Genomic DNA, 16,061 nt, shown 5'->3' on the forward strand with positions numbered 1-16,061 from the left:
CTCTTTTTTTCTTTGCGTCATGTGCTGTTTGGGGAGTGTTTTTTGGAAGGGCCATCCTGCGTGACACTGCAGTGCCACTCCTAGATGGGCCCGGTGTTTGTGTCGGCCACTAGGGTCGCTAATCTTACTCACACAGCTACCTCATTGCGCCTCTTATTTTCTTTGCGTCATGTGCTGTTTGGGGAGGGTTTTTTGGAAGGGACATCCTGCGTGACACTGCAGTGACACTCCTAAATGGGCCAGGTGTTTGTGTCGGCCACTAGGGTCGCTTATCTTACTCACACAGTCAGCTACCTCATTGCGCCTCTTATTTTCTTTGCGTCATGTGCTGTTTGGGGAGGGTTTTTTGGAAGGGACATCCTGCGTGACACTGCAGTGACACTCCTAAATGGGCCCGGTGTTTGTGTCGGCCACTAGGGTCGCTAATCTTACTCACACAGCTACCTCATTGCGCCTCTTTTTTTCTTTGCGTCATGTGCTGTTTGGGGAGGGTTTTTTGGAAGGGACATCCTGCGTGACACTGCAGTGCCACTCCTAGATGGGCCCGGTGTTTGTGTCGGCCACTAGGGTCGCTAATCTTACTCACACAGCTACCTCATTGCGCCTCTTTTTTTCTTTGCGTCATGTGCTGTTTGGGGAGGGTTTTTTGGAAGGGACATCCTGCGTGACACTGCAGTGCCACTCCTAGATGGGCCCGGTGTTTGTGTCGGCCACTAGGGTCGCTTATCTTACTCACACAGTCAGCTACCTCATTGCGCCTCTTTTTTTCTTTGCGTCATGTGCTGTTTGGGGAGTGTTTTTTGGAAGGGCCATCCTGCGTGACACTGCAGTGCCACTCCTAGATGGGCCCGGTGTTTGTGTCGGCCACTAGGGTCGCTTATCTTACTCACACAGTCAGCTACCTCATTGCGCCTCTTTTTTTCTTTGCGTCATGTGCTGTTTGGGGAGTGTTTTTTGGAAGGGCCATCCTGCGTGACACTGCAGTGCCACTCCTAGATGGGCCCGGTGTTTGTGTCGGCCACTAGGGTCGCTAATCTTACTCACACAGCTACATCATTGCGCCTCTTATTTTCTTTGCGTCATGTGCTGTTTGGGGAGGGTTTTTTGGAAGGGACATCCTGCGTGACACTGCAGTGACACTCCTAAATGGGCCCGGTGTTTGTGTCGGCCACTAGGGTCGCTAATCTTACTCACACAGCTACCTCATTGCGCCTCTTTTTTTCTTTGCGTCATGTGCTGTTTGGGGAGGGTTTTTTGGAAGGGACATCCTGCGTGACACTGCAGTGCCACTCCTAGATGGGCCCGGTGTTTGTGTCGGCCACTAGGGTCGCTTATCTTACTCACACAGTCAGCTACCTCATTGCGCCTCTTTTTTTCTTTGCGTCATGTGCTGTTTGGGGAGTGTTTTTTGGAAGGGCCATCCTGCGTGACACTGCAGTGCCACTCCTAGATGGGCCCGGTGTTTGTGTCGGCCACTAGGGTCGCTAATCTTACTCACACAGCTACCTCATTGCGCCTCTTATTTTCTTTGCGTCATGTGCTGTTTGGGGAGGGTTTTTTGGAAGGGACATCCTGCGTGACACTGCAGTGACACTCCTAAATGGGCCAGGTGTTTGTGTCGGCCACTAGGGTCGCTTATCTTACTCACACAGTCAGCTACCTCATTGCGCCTCTTATTTTCTTTGTGTCATGTGCTGTTTGGGGAGGGTTTTTTGGAAGGGACATCCTGCGTGACACTGCAGTGACACTCCTAAATGGGCCCGGTGTTTGTGTCGGCCACTAGGGTCGCTAATCTTACTCACACAGCTACCTCATTGCGCCTCTTATTTTCTTTGCGTCATGTGCTGTTTGGGGAGGGTTTTTTGGAAGGGACATCCTGCGTGACACTGCAGTGACACTCCTAGATGGGCCCGGTGTTTGTGTCGGCCACTAGGGTCGCTAATCTTACTCACACAGCTACCTCATTGCGCCTCTTATTTTCTTTGCGTCATGTGCTGTTTGGGGAGGGTTTTTTGGAAGGGACATCCTGCGTGACACTGCAGTGACACTCCTAAATGGGCCCGGTGTTTGTGTCGGCCACTAGGGTCGCTAATCTTACTCACACAGCTACCTCATTGCGCCTCTTTTTTTCTTTGCGTCATGTGCTGTTTGGGGAGGGTTTTTTGGAAGGGACATCCTGCGTGACACTGCAGTGCCACTCCTAGATGGGCCCGGTGTTTGTGTCGGCCACTAGGGTCGCTAATCTTACTCACACAGCTACCTCATTGCGCCTCTTATTTTCTTTGCGTCATGTGCTGTTTGGGGAGGGTTTTTTGGAAGGGACATCCTGCGTGACACTGCAGTGACACTCCTAAATGGGCCCGGTGTTTGTGTCGGCCACTAGGGTCGCTAATCTTACTCACACAGCTACCTCATTGCGCCTCTTTTTTTCTTTGCGTCATGTGCTGTTTGGGGAGGGTTTTTTGGAAGGGACGTCCTGCGTGACACTGCAGTGCCACTCCTAGATGGGCCCAGTGTTTGTGTCGGCCACTAGGGTCGCTTATCTTACTCACACAGTCAGCTACCTCATTGCGCCTCTTTTTTTCTTTGCGTCATGTGCTGTTTGGGGAGTGTTTTTTGGAAGGGCCATCCTGCGTGACACTGCAGTGCCACTCCTAGATGGGCCCGGTGTTTGTGTCGGCCACTAGGGTCGCTAATCTTACTCACACAGCTACCTCATTGCGCCTCTTATTTTCTTTGCGTCATGTGCTGTTTGGGGAGGGTTTTTTGGAAGGGACATCCTGCGTGACACTGCAGTGACACTCCTAAATGGGCCCGGTGTTTGTGTCGGCCACTAGGGTCGCTAATCTTACTCACACAGCTACCTCATTGCGCCTCTTTTTTTCTTTGCGTCATGTGCTGTTTGGGGAGGGTTTTTTGGAAGGGACATCCTGCGTGACACTGCAGTGCCACTCCTAGATGGGCCCGGTGTTTGTGTCGGCCACTAGGGTCGCTTATCTTACTCACACATTCAGCTACCTCATTGCGCCTCTTTTTTTCTTTGCGTCATGTGCTGTTTGAGGAGTGTTTTTTGGAAGGGCCATCCTGCGTGACACTGCAGTGCCACTCCTAGATGGGCCCGGTGTTTGTGTCGGCCACTAGGGTCGCTAATCTTACTCACACAGCTACCTCATTGCGCCTCTTATTTTCTTTGCGTCATGTGCTGTTTGGGGAGGGTTTTTTGGAAGGGACATCCTGCGTGACACTGCAGTGACACTCCTAAATGGGCCAGGTGTTTGTGTCGGCCACTAGGGTCGCTTATCTTACTCACACAGTCAGCTACCTCATTGCGCCTCTTATTTTCTTTGCGTCATGTGCTGTTTGGGGAGGGTTTTTTGGAAGGGACATCCTGCGTGACACTGCAGTGACACTCCTAAATGGGCCCGGTGTTTGTGTCGGCCACTAGGGTCGCTAATCTTACTCACACAGCTACCTCATTGCGCCTCTTATTTTCTTTGCGTCATGTGCTGTTTGGGGAGGGTTTTTTGGAAGGGACATCCTGCGTGACACTGCAGTGACACTCCTAGATGGGCCCGGTGTTTGTGTCGGCCACTAGGGTCGCTAATCTTACTCACACAGCTACCTCATTGCGCCTCTTATTTTCTTTGCGTCATGTGCTGTTTGGGGAGGGTTTTTTGGAAGGGACATCCTGCGTGACACTGCAGTGACACTCCTAAATGGGCCCGGTGTTTGTGTCGGCCACTAGGGTCGCTTATCTTACTCACACAGTCAGCTACCTCATTGCGCCTCTTTTTTTCTTTGCGTCATGTGCTGTTTGGGGAGGGTTTTTTGGAAGGGCCATCCTGCGTGACACTGCAGTGCCACTCCTAGATGGGCCCGGTGTTTGTGTCGGCCACTAGGGTCGCTTATCTTACTCACACAGTCAGCTACCTCATTGCGCCTCTTTTTTTCTTTGCGTCATGTGCTGTTTGGGGAGGGTTTTTTGGAAGGGACATCCTGCGTGACACTGCAGTGCCACTCCTAGATGGGCCAGGTGTTTGTGTCGGCCACTAGGGTCGCTTAGCTTAGTCATCCAGCGACCTCGGTGCAAATTTTAGGACTAAAAATAATATTGTGAGGTGTGAGGTATTCAGAATAGACTGAAAATGAGTGGAAATTATGGTTTTTGAGTTTAATAATAATATGGGATCAAAATGACCCCCAAATTCTATGATTTAAGCTGTTTTTTAGGTTTTTTTGAAAAAAACACCCGAATCCAAAACACACCCGAATCCGACAAAAAAAATTCGGTGAGGTTTTGCCAAAACGCGGTCGAACCCAAAACACGGCCGCGGAACCGAACCCAAAACCAAAACACAAAACCCGAAAAATTTCAGGCGCTCATCTCTAGTAAATATACCCCTTAATGTGTGCAAATAAAAATTAGTGATGTGCACAGGAAATTTTTCGGGTTTTGTGTTTTGGTTTTGGATTCGGTTCCGCAGCCGTGTTTTGGATTCGGACGCGTTTTGGCAAAACCTCTCTGAAATTTTTTTGTCGGACTCGGGTGTGTTTTGGATTCGGGTGTTTTTTTACAAAAAACCCTCAAAAACAGCTTAAATCATAGAATTTTGGGGTCATTTTGATCCCATAGTATTATTAACCTCAATAACCATAATTTCCACTCATTTCCAGTCTATTCTGAACACCTCACAATATTATTTTTAGTCCTAAAATTTGAACCGAGGTCGCTGGATGACTAAGCTAAGCGACCCAAGTGGCCGACACAAACACCTGGCCCATCTAGGAGTGGCACTGCAGTGTCAGACAGGATGGCAGTTCCAAAAAATAGTCCCCAAACAGCACATGATGCAAAGAAAAAAAGAAGCGCAATGAGGTAGCTGTGTGACTAAGCTAAGCGACCCAAGTGGCTGACACAAAGACCTGGCCCATCTAGGAGTGGCACTGCAGTGTCAGACAGGATGGCACTTCCAAAAAATAGTCCCTAAACAGCACATGATGCAAAGAAAAAAGAGGCGCAATGAGGTCGCTGGATGACTAAGCTAAGCGACCCAAGTGGCCGACACAAACACCTGGCCCATCTAGGAGTGGCACTGCAGTGTCAGACAGGATGGCAGATTTAAAAAATAGTCCCCAAACAGCACATGATGCAAAGAAAAAAAGCGGTGCACCAAGGTCGCTGGATGGCTAAGCTAAGCGACACAAGTGGCCGACACAAACACCTGGCCCATCTAGTAGTGGCACTGCAGTGTCAGACAGGATGGCAGATTTAAAAAATAGTCCCCAAACAGCACATGATGCAAAGAAAAAAAGAGGTGCACCAAGGTCGCTGGATGGCTAAGCTAAGCGACACAAGTAGCCGACACAAACACCTGGCCCATCTAGGAGTGGCACTGCAGTGTCAGACAGGATGGCAGATTTAAAAAATAGTCCCCAAACAGCACATGATGCAAAGAAAAAAAGAGGTGCACCAAGGTCGCTGGATGGCTAAGCTAAGCGACACAAGTGGCCGACACAAACACCTGGCCCATCTAGGAGTGGCACTGCAGTGTCAAACAGGATGGCAGGTTTAAAAAATAGTCCTCAAACAGCACATGGTGCAAAGAAAAAAAGAGGTGCACCAAGGTCGCTGGATGGCTAAGCTAAGCGACACAAGTGGCCGACACAAACACCTGGCCCATCTAGGAGTGGCACTGCAGTGTCAGACAGGATGGCAGATTTAAAAAATAGTCCACAAACAGCACATGATGCAAAGAAAAAAAGAGGTGCACCAAGGTCGCTGGATGGCTAAGCTAAGCGACACAAGTGGCCGACACAAACACCTGGCCCATCTAGGAGTGGCACTGCAGTATCAGACAGGATGGCAGATTTAAAAAAATAGTCCCCAAACAGCACATGATGCAAAGAAAAATGAAAGGAAAAAGAGGTGCAAGATGGAATTGTCCTTGGGCCCTCTCCCACCCACCCTTATGTTGTATAAATAGGACATGCACACTTTAACGAACCCATCATTTCAGCGACAGGGTCTGCCACACGACTGTGACTGAAATGACTGGTTGGTTTGGGCCCCCACCAAAAAAGAAGCAATCAATCTCTCCTTGCACAAACTGGCTCTCCAGAGGCAAGATGTCCACCTCCTCCTCATCGTCCGATTCCTCACCCCTTTCACTGTGTACATCCCCCTCCTCACAGATTATTAATTCGCCCCCACTGGAATCCACCATCTCAGGTCCCTGTGTACTTTCTGGAGGCAATTGCTGGTGAATGTCTCCACGGAGGAATTGATTATAATTCATTTTGATGAACATCATCTTCTCCACATTTTCTGGAAGTAACCTCGTACGCCGATTGTTGACAAGGTGAGCGGCTGCACTAAACACTCTTTCAGAGTACACACTGGAGGGGGGGGGGCAACTTAGGTAAAATTAAGCCAGTTTCTGCAAGGGCCTCCAAATTGCCTCTTTTTCCTGCCAGTATACGTACGGACTGTCGGACGTGCCTACTTGGATGCGGTCACTCATATAATCCTCCACCATTCTTTCAATGGTGACAGAATCATATGCAGTGACAGTAGACGATATGTCAGTAATCGTTGGCAGGTCCTTCAGTCCGGACCAGATGTCAGCACTCGCTCCAGACTGCCCTGCATCACCGCCAGCGGGTGGGCTCGGAATTATTAGCCTTTTCCTCGCAGCCCCAGTTGCGGGAGAATGTGAAGGAGGAGCTGTTGACGGGTCACGTTCCGCTTGACTTGACAATTTTCTCACCAGCAGGTCTTTGAACCTCTGCAGACTTGTGTCTGCCGGAAAGAGAGATACAACGTAGATTTTAAATCTAGGATCGAGCACGGTGGCCAAAATGTAGTGCTCTGATTTCAACAGATTGACCACCCGTGAATCCTGGTTAAGCGAATTAAGGGCTCCATCCACAAGTCCCACATGCCTAGCAGAATCACTCTGTTTTAGCTCCTCCTTCAATGTCTCCAGCTTCTTCTGCAAAAGCCTGATGAGGGGAATGACCTGACTCAGGCTGGCAGTGTCTGAACTGACTTCACGTGTGGCAAGTTCAAAGGGTTGCAGAACCTTGCACAACGTTGAAATCATTCTCCACTGCGCTTGAGTCAGGTGCATTCCCCCTCCTTTGCCTATATCGTGGGCAGATGTATAGGCTTGAATGGCCTTTTGCTGCTCCTCCATCCTCTGAAGCATATAGAGGGTTGAATTCCACCTCGTTACCACCTCTTGCTTCAGATGATGGCAGGGCAGGTTCAGGAGTGTTTGCTGGTGCTCCAGTCTTCGGCACGCGGTGGCTGAATGCCGAAAGTGGCCCGCAATTCTTCGGGCCACCGACAGCATCTCTTGCACGCCCCTGTCGTTTTTTTAATAATTCTGCACCACCAAATTCAATGTATGTGCAAAACATGGTACGTGCTGGAATTTGCCCAGATGTAATGCACGCACAATATTGGTGGCGTTGTCCGATGTCACAAATCCCCAGGAGAGTCCAATTGGGGTAAGCCATTCTGCGATGATGTTCCTCAGTTTCCGTAAGAGGTTGTCAGCTGTGTGCCTCTTATGGAAAGCGGTGATACAAAGCGTAGCCTGCCTAGGAACGAGTTGGCGTTTGCGAGATGCTGCTACTGGTGCCGCCGCTGCTGTTCTTGCTGCGGGAGGCAATACATCTACCCAGTGGGCTGTCACAGTCATATAGTCCTGAGTCTGCCCTGCTCCACTTGTCAACATGTCCGTGGTTAAGTGGACATTGGGTACAACTGCATTTTTTAGGACACTGGTGACTCTTTTTCTGTCGTCTGTGTACATTTTCGGTATCGCCTGCCTAGAGAAATGGAACCTAGATGGTATTTGGTACCGAGGACACAGTACCTCAATCAAGTCTCTAGTTGCCTGTGAATTAACGGTGGATACCGGAAATACGTTTCTCACCACCCAGGCTGCCAAGGCCTGAGTTATCTGCTTTGCAGCAGGATGACTGCTGTGATATTTCATCTTCCTCGCAAAGGACTTTTGGACAGTCAATTGCTTACTGGAAGTAGTACAAGTGGTCTTCCGACTTCCCCTCTGGGTTGAAGATCGACTCCCAGCAGCAACAACAGCAGCGCCAGCAGCAGTAGGCATTACACTCAAGGATGCATCAGAGCAATCCCAGGCAGGAGAGGACTCGTCAGACTTGACAGTGACATGGCCTGCAGGACTAAAGGCTTTCCTGTCTAAGGAGGAAATTGACACTGAGGGAGTTGGTGGTGTGGTTTGCAGGAGCTTGGTTACAAGAGGAAGGGATTTAGTGGTCAGTGGACTGCTTCCGCTGTCATCCAAAGTTTTTTAACTTGTCACTGACTTCTGATGAATGCGGTCCAGGTGACGTATAAGGGAGGATGTTCCTAGGGGGTTAACGTCCTTACCCCTACTTATTACAGCTTGACAAAGGCAACACACGGCTTGACACCAGTTGTCCGCATTTCTGTTGAAATAATTCCACACCGAAGAGGTGATTTTTTTTTGTATTTTGACCAGGCATGTCAATGGCCATATTCGTCCCACGGACAACAGGTGTCTCCCCGGGTGCCTGACTTAAACAAACCACCTCACCATCAGAATCCTCCTTGTCAATTTCCTCCCCAGCGCCAGCAACACCCATATCCTCATCCTGGTGTTCTTCAACAGTGACATCTTCAATTTGACTATCAGGAACTGGACTGCGGGTGCTCCTTCCAGCATTTGCAGGGGGCGTGCAAATGGTGGAAGGCGCAACCTCTTCCCGTCCAGTGTTGGGAAGGTCAGGCATCGCAAAGAACACAATTGGACTCTCCTTGGGGATTTGTGATTTAGAAGAACGCACAGTTCTTTGCTGTGCTTTTGCCAGCTTAACTCTTTTAAGTTTTCTAGCAGGAGGATGAGTGCTTCCATCCTCAGGTGAAGCTGAACCACTAGCCTTGAACATAGGCCAACGCCTCAGCCGTTCCTTGCCACTCCGTGTCGTAAATGGCACATTGGCAAGTTTACGCTTCTCCTCAGACGATTTTGATTTAGATTTTTGGGTCATTTTACTGAGCTTTATTTTTTGGGATTTTACATGGTCTCTATTATGACATTGGGCATCGGCCTTGGCAGACGACGTTGATGGCATTTCATCGTCTCGGCCATGACTAGTGGCAGCAGCTTCAGCACGAGGTGGAAGTGGATCTTGATCTTTCCCTATTTTACCCTCCACATTTTTGTTCTCCATTTTTTAATGTGTGGAATTATATGCCAGTAATATATCAATAGCAATGGCCTACTACTATACATACTGCGCACAACTGAAATGCACCACAGGTATGGATGGATAGTATACTTGACGACACAGAGGTAGGTAGAGCAGTGACCTACTGTACCGTACTGCTATATAGTATATACTGGTGGTCAGCAAACTGTGCAAAACTGAAATGTAACACAGGTATGGATGGATAGTATACTTGATGACACAGAGGTAGGTAAAGCAGTGGCCTACTGTACCGTACTGCTATATATTATATACTGGTGGACAGCAAACTGTGCAAAACTGAAATGCACCACAGGTATGGATGGATAGTATACTTGACGACACAGAGGTAGGTAAAGCAGTGGCCTACTGTACCGTACTGCTATATAGTATATACTGGTGGTCAGCAAACTGTGCAAAACTGAAATGCACCACAGGTATGGATGGATAGTACACTTGACGACACAGAGGTAGGTAGAGCAGTGGCCTACTGTACCGTACTGCTATATAGTATATACTGGTGGACAGCAAACTGTGCAAAACTGAAATGCACCACAGGTATGGATGGATACTAGTATACTTGACGACACAGAGGTAGGTAGAGCAGTGGCCTACTGTACCGTACTGCTATATAGTATATACTGGTGGTCAGCAAACTGTGCAAAACTGAAATGCACCACAGGTATGGATGGATAGTATACTTGATGACACAGAGGTAGGTAGAGCAGTGGACTACTGTACCGTACTGCTATATATATATAGTTATACTGGTGGTCAGCAAAATTCTGCGCTGTCCTCCTACTATATCCTACAATGCAGCACAGATATGGAGTGTTTTTCAGGCAGAGAACGTATAATACTGGTGGTCACTGGTCACTGGTCAGCAAAACTCTGCACTGTCCTCCTACTATATAATACTGCTGGTCCCCAGTCCCCACAATAAACCAATTAGCACACTGAGCACAGATATTTGCAGCACACTGAGCACAGTCAGATATGGAGCGTTTTTCAGGCAGAGAACGTAGATATTTGCACTTGCAGCACACTGAGCACAGATATTTGCAGCACAATTTGCAGCCCACTAAACATAGAAACTGAGACGACGCCAGCCACGTCCTCTCACAATCATCTCCAATGCACGAGTGAAAAATGGCGGCGACGCGCGGCTCCTTATATAGAATACGAATCTCGCGAGAATCCGACCGCGGGATGATGACGTTCGGGCGCGTTCGGGTTAACCGAGCAAGGCGGGAGGATCCGAGTCTGCCTCGGACCCGTGTAAAATGGATGAAGTTCGGGGGGGTTCGGATCCCGAGGATCCGAACCCGCTCATCACTAAAAAAATATCAGTCCAAACTGTCTCCTATAATCACTTGACATAACTTTACGAGGAAACTAGGAATTAGTGATATTGCCACCTCCTAATTGATAGGTGGAATGTTCATTCTGCTCACTGGCTGCCTCCGCTTTGTATTTTTGTATAAATCTTTCCTTATTCCCAATACCACTTACAGAGCATTTTTATAGACAAAAAAATAATCAAACAACAAAACCCAATAGTCAGTTGATGGTGATCTCATCCTTTTTCTCTTTACAGAATGAAAGTGTAGAATTCTCTTCATTGATTGCGCTTTTTTTTTTACATATTATTCTTCGTTCTTTGGTGTTTTCATTATGCATTAACATTATACTGTTACTTCTTGTGTAACCAGCTTATAGTATAATGGCACTTAAAAATAAAAAAAATTATTGTACTGTATACATCTTAGACATATCATAATTTATTTTCTCTGTGAATTCATTACTTGACATGGTCTGATGTGTCTTTACGAGAACAAAAGGGTCAATTGTGAATTTAGGTGAACCAACACAATCGCTAAATTGAATGTCTCAGAGATGAAAATGTGGCTCAGCAGCAACATTCATTACTTAAATCCGCTCTTCAAACCTCCATCAAAACAGGACATTAATAGATTCAGCTGGTATACCAGGCCGCTGTAAATTCCATGTGTTAGAGGAAAAGGGAGGCACTGAAAAATGAATTGCATCAGCCTTGGTTCTTTAGATGATAAAATGTAATTATCATGTTAATAAAAGCTATAAACAATTAAAATCAGTGCACAGAATAAAAAACAGGCACATAGCCTGGTTGTTCAGGACACCTGCATTTAGTATGGGTGGCTGTAATACAGCACAGTGAGGGTATTTTTTTTAGATACAATTAATACTAACAGCATTTTAATATATCTTTAACAGTGTTTGCTGATAAACTCAAATAAAATCATGCTGCCCATTCAAATATCTGTTTCCACCAACACAAAAAACTTTCTGCACCCACACTGCGCCAGACCTCTACACCGTCTAAGACATTGGTGCCATAACCTATTCTAACACTTATATTCCCCTGCGCTGCTATAATACCGTACCCTATGCACCTACTGTATGTACTGCTACCTTGATCAAAACATTTATAGGCCTTTAACCTACTCTATCCCTTACATGCCCCAATCCTGCTCTATCACGTATGCACTGCTGCCAGGCTGAAACATGTATGCGTTTTTGTCTCATTCAGATTCAGACACCTACATGTCTATCCTGCTCAAACACTTGTGTACTGCTACCTTGATCAAAACATTTATAGGCCTATAACCTACTCCATCCCTTACATGCCCCAATCCTGCTCTATCACGTATGCACTGCTGCCAGGCTGAAACATGTATGCGTTTTTGTCTCATTCAGATTCAGACACCTACATGTCTACCCTGCTCCAACACTTGTGTACTGCTACCATGATCAAACATTTGTACACTCATATCAAACACTATGGTACTATATACATCACTATCAACTTCAAAGCAATATGTACTTAATGACCTTAGGAGGTCATTCCGAGTTGTTCGCTCGCAAGGCAATTTTAGCAGTATTGCACACGCTAAGCCGCCGCCTACTGCGAGTGAATCTTAGCTTCTTAAAATTGCGAACGAAAGATTCGCAACATTGCGATAAGACATCTCGTAGCAGTTTCTGAGTAGCTTCAGACTTACTCGGCATCTGCGATCAGTTCAGTGCTTGTCGTTCCTGGTTTGACGTCACAAACACACCCAGCGTTCGCCCAGACACTCCTCCGTTTCTCCAGCCACTCCCGCGTTTTTTCCGGAAACGGCAGCGTTTTTTCCCACACGCCCATAAAACGGCCTGTTTCCGCCCAGTAACACCCATTTCCTGTCAATCACACTACGATCGCCTGAGCGATGAAAAAGCCGTGAGTAAAAATCCTAACTTCTTAGCAAATTTACTTGGCGCAGTCGCAGTGCGGACAGTGCGCATGCGCACTAAGCGGAAAATCGCTGCGATGCGAAGAAATTTACCGAGCGAACGACTCGGAATGACCACCTTAATGAGCTACAATTTACATACCTGCAACACATGTTAATCCATGCACCTGAAATAGTGCAGCATACACAGTGCTGTATGCTGTATAGTATATGTCTTTAACATGCCCTTACTCTACTTTGATAGCTATATGGCTAACATGCCTCATCCATCACATACATTTCTTCAAGTACCTCCAATATGTGCCCTGTTCCTGCATTTCATGGTGAGTCAGTAGTGTGCATTCATGTAGAAATAACATTATTTCACTATTTATCTTCTCACCATTAAAAGGTTAAATGTAGAGCTGGCAGTTTGGGCCAGCCCTGTATTGTGCCTGGCAGTGAAGGGCACAGGGATATAAATTAGTGTCTCGGCCAGGGGCAGAGGAACATTTTATGTGTGTGCACGTGTTCAATCAATAGGGCTGAAATGGGCCATAAATCACAGTCTGCAACTATCCTCTAGTTCCTCTGCTGGTGGTTAAGAGAGACGGGGACTGGAAAGAGTTATAGGCAACAATTTTATGGGGTAATATGAGGCATTAGATGGAGGAAGCAATCTGAGTTTATATTTAGAGATTGCGCAGTTTCAGGGAAGAGCTATATATAAACAATTAGGACAGAACTAGGAAAGGGATGTTTGAAGCAAATGCTTACAATTTACAGAGCAGTTTATAAGTAGCTCATATGATATGTATTGTGGAGACTTTCCATGTAGGCAACACATGGTGCCACGGGAGTAGAGCTTCAAATCCTGGAAAGTACATCCTCTCGTTGGTAGGGTATCATGGGACCTATAGTTCCACAGCAGCTGGAGAGTTACAGGTTGCTTAAGCCTGCCTTAAGTGACCTACTAAATGATGCACATTAGCATATGTTTTAGATCCCTACTAACGATGAAAGATAGGTGAATGATCCTGTTGTTCTAAAATGTATAGCTGTAAACATATTGCTTATTGAGGAGTCCAGTGTGGCATGTAACAGGTTAATGATTGTTGATGTCCGTAGCTACCCAGGCTGAGTTAACCTGCAGGCCTGCTGTTGTACAGCTGTTAGGATAATGCTGTAGAGCGGTGTGTAAATTCTGCTGGCTCAGACACATTTTAGTGAGTCCCATAAGCCCAGACAGCCCCTTTATAGCCGTTCAATAACTGGAATGAAGCGCGCACATTTTTCTCCCTTCACATTAAAGACACATCTGTATCTCTTGGCTGCTGTAGGCGAAGTGCCTGGTCCGCACACTCATGCCATAAGCTAGGGTTATGACTGCAGATGGTTATACAGACTCATAGTCTTGGATTTTGTATGTACGGTACACAAATATACATGGTCATATCATATGTAGGTGGGTAAGGTCGTACAAGCACCTCGATATCAATTTCAGTGTGACATGTAGAAACAAATCACAGAAAAGTTACTGAGCCAGAAAACATCTATGGTAAGTGATCACTACTAGGTATTACAGAACAGATATCTTGTCCAGTCTGTTAGGGGATTAGTGACAGACATACAGATGGGCACCTTTATGGTTGGGTAGCGGACTTGCTGTTACTAAGACATGTGCGGTACGTTAGAGGAAGATGTTATTACGCTGAATAACAAGGCCATCTAATCTTGTTAATTATGTTAATCACCTGAGCTGAGACACATCAGATTAGACTGCTAGGAAACAGCGGAGAGGAAGTGGTGGGGAGGGGGTAACAGCAGCAGCAATTTGTCTATCTCATGTACAGGGTGACATTGCACTAAGGGTTTGTGGGATATGCACAAACAAGTCATTACTGAGCAGATACACAGCTTAATTTATGGTAAAAAATCCTACACATTGGAGAAATTGGTTAATAGTATTATGGGGTGCAGACAAAAATGGCACTACAGCAGCAATGGCTGGGCATACCACTATCATTAGGGATGCCATAATATCCCTTTAATCTGGCACTTGATTTACACAGGTTCTGTGGATGATTGTAATGCTGGCTTGACATTAGTCAGCCACAGAACTTGTGTAATTCATAGGTGTCCCGGATTAAATAGATATTATGGCAACCCTATGATGCATTAGCACACAAAGCGAGAGCTAAGTCTTTACTAATCAGTATTTATATTGCTAAAGATGGAGTATCCCAACATATGTGCATTTAAACTCTTGCAATATATATATTACGATTATATCATGTTATGTCGGACATATAATAATCTATGAAGAGTGGATAGATATTATACACAAACTCACAATTCTCTGCAATGTGCTGCGGAGTGACTCAGGAACGAGCGGTGAAGGCACTATGCAGTGATATATCTATCTACAATCAATTTTTCCTCACACCCCGTGGAGTTGCACATGAAAATGAGTGGCGACTCCTTAACGTAACAAGCAATATTGTGCATCTTCATACAATGCGTGATGTCTGGCGGCACATCAAAGTCTGACGGTCATATTCAATTAGTCGAGTATACACCGCGGCTAATTTACGGCATGACTGAAACACTGCACACTGGCCCTCATTCCGAGTTGATCGGTCGCAAGGCGAATTTAGCAGAGTTACACACGCTAAGCCGCCGCCTACTGGGAGTGAATCTTAGCTTCTTAAAATTGCGACCGATGTATTCGCAATATTGCGATTACTAACTACTTAGCAGTTTCAGAGTAGCTTCAGACTTACTCTGCCTGTGCGATCATTTCAGTGCTTGTCGTTCCTGGTTGACGTCACAAACACACCCAGCGTTCGCCCAGGCACTCCCACCGTTTCCCCGGCCACTCCTGCGTTTTTTCCGGAAACGGTAGCGTTTTCAGCCACACGCCCCTGAAACGCCGTGTTTCCGCCCAGTAACACCCATTTCCTGTCAATCACATTACGATCGCCGGAGCGAAGAAAAAGCCGTGAGTAAAATTACTTTCTTCATAGTAAAGTTACTTGGCGCAGTCGCAGTGCGAACATTGCGCATGCGTACTAAGCGGATTTTCACTGCGATGCGATGAAAAATACCGAGCGAACAACTCGGAATGAGGGCCACTAATCCCCTGAAGAAGTATTTTTCCTCACAGCCTCAAGAGCTGCAAGGAAAATCTGTGTTAAATGCACCCCTCTGCACTTAATGCGCGGCAACCCTTTAGATTCCGCATTTTAGTTGGAATCAGTGGGTTTACGCACGTTACCAGGGGCTTTAACACTTGAGGAAAAGGCAAAATAATTGAATAGCTCCAGGCATTAAACCGGAGCTTTCCCTGTGCCTATGCCTTTAAGTATTCTTTGTATACAGGGCTGGTGCAAGGTTTCTCAAAACCCTAGGCAAAACTTCTGCCTACTGCCCCTTCCCCCTACCCGCCCTTCAGGCGAAAGACATGCTGCTGCTCTCCCCCACCCCCAGTCTGTTGCATGGCTGCTCTCTTCTCCTCATCTCCCCAGTCTGTGTGGGTGCCTGCAGCTC

General features: G+C 46.8%; 1 long non-coding RNA gene across 1 annotated transcript in view; it reads left to right on the forward strand.

Moving 5' to 3' along the window:
* The window catches only part of LOC135057855 (uncharacterized), a 33,699-nt gene extending 22,769 nt beyond the window's left edge, over positions 1–10,930 (forward strand). Inside the window, exon 5 of the long non-coding RNA XR_010244417.1 lies at positions 10,856–10,930. This is a non-coding gene — a long non-coding RNA (uncharacterized LOC135057855). The remainder of the gene's footprint in view (positions 1–10,855) is intronic.
* The last annotated feature ends 5,131 nt before the right edge of the window (positions 10,931–16,061 follow it).

Source organism: Pseudophryne corroboree, chromosome 3 (genome assembly GCF_028390025.1).
Source record: "Pseudophryne corroboree isolate aPseCor3 chromosome 3, aPseCor3.hap2, whole genome shotgun sequence".
NCBI lineage: Eukaryota > Metazoa > Chordata > Amphibia > Anura > Myobatrachidae > Pseudophryne > Pseudophryne corroboree.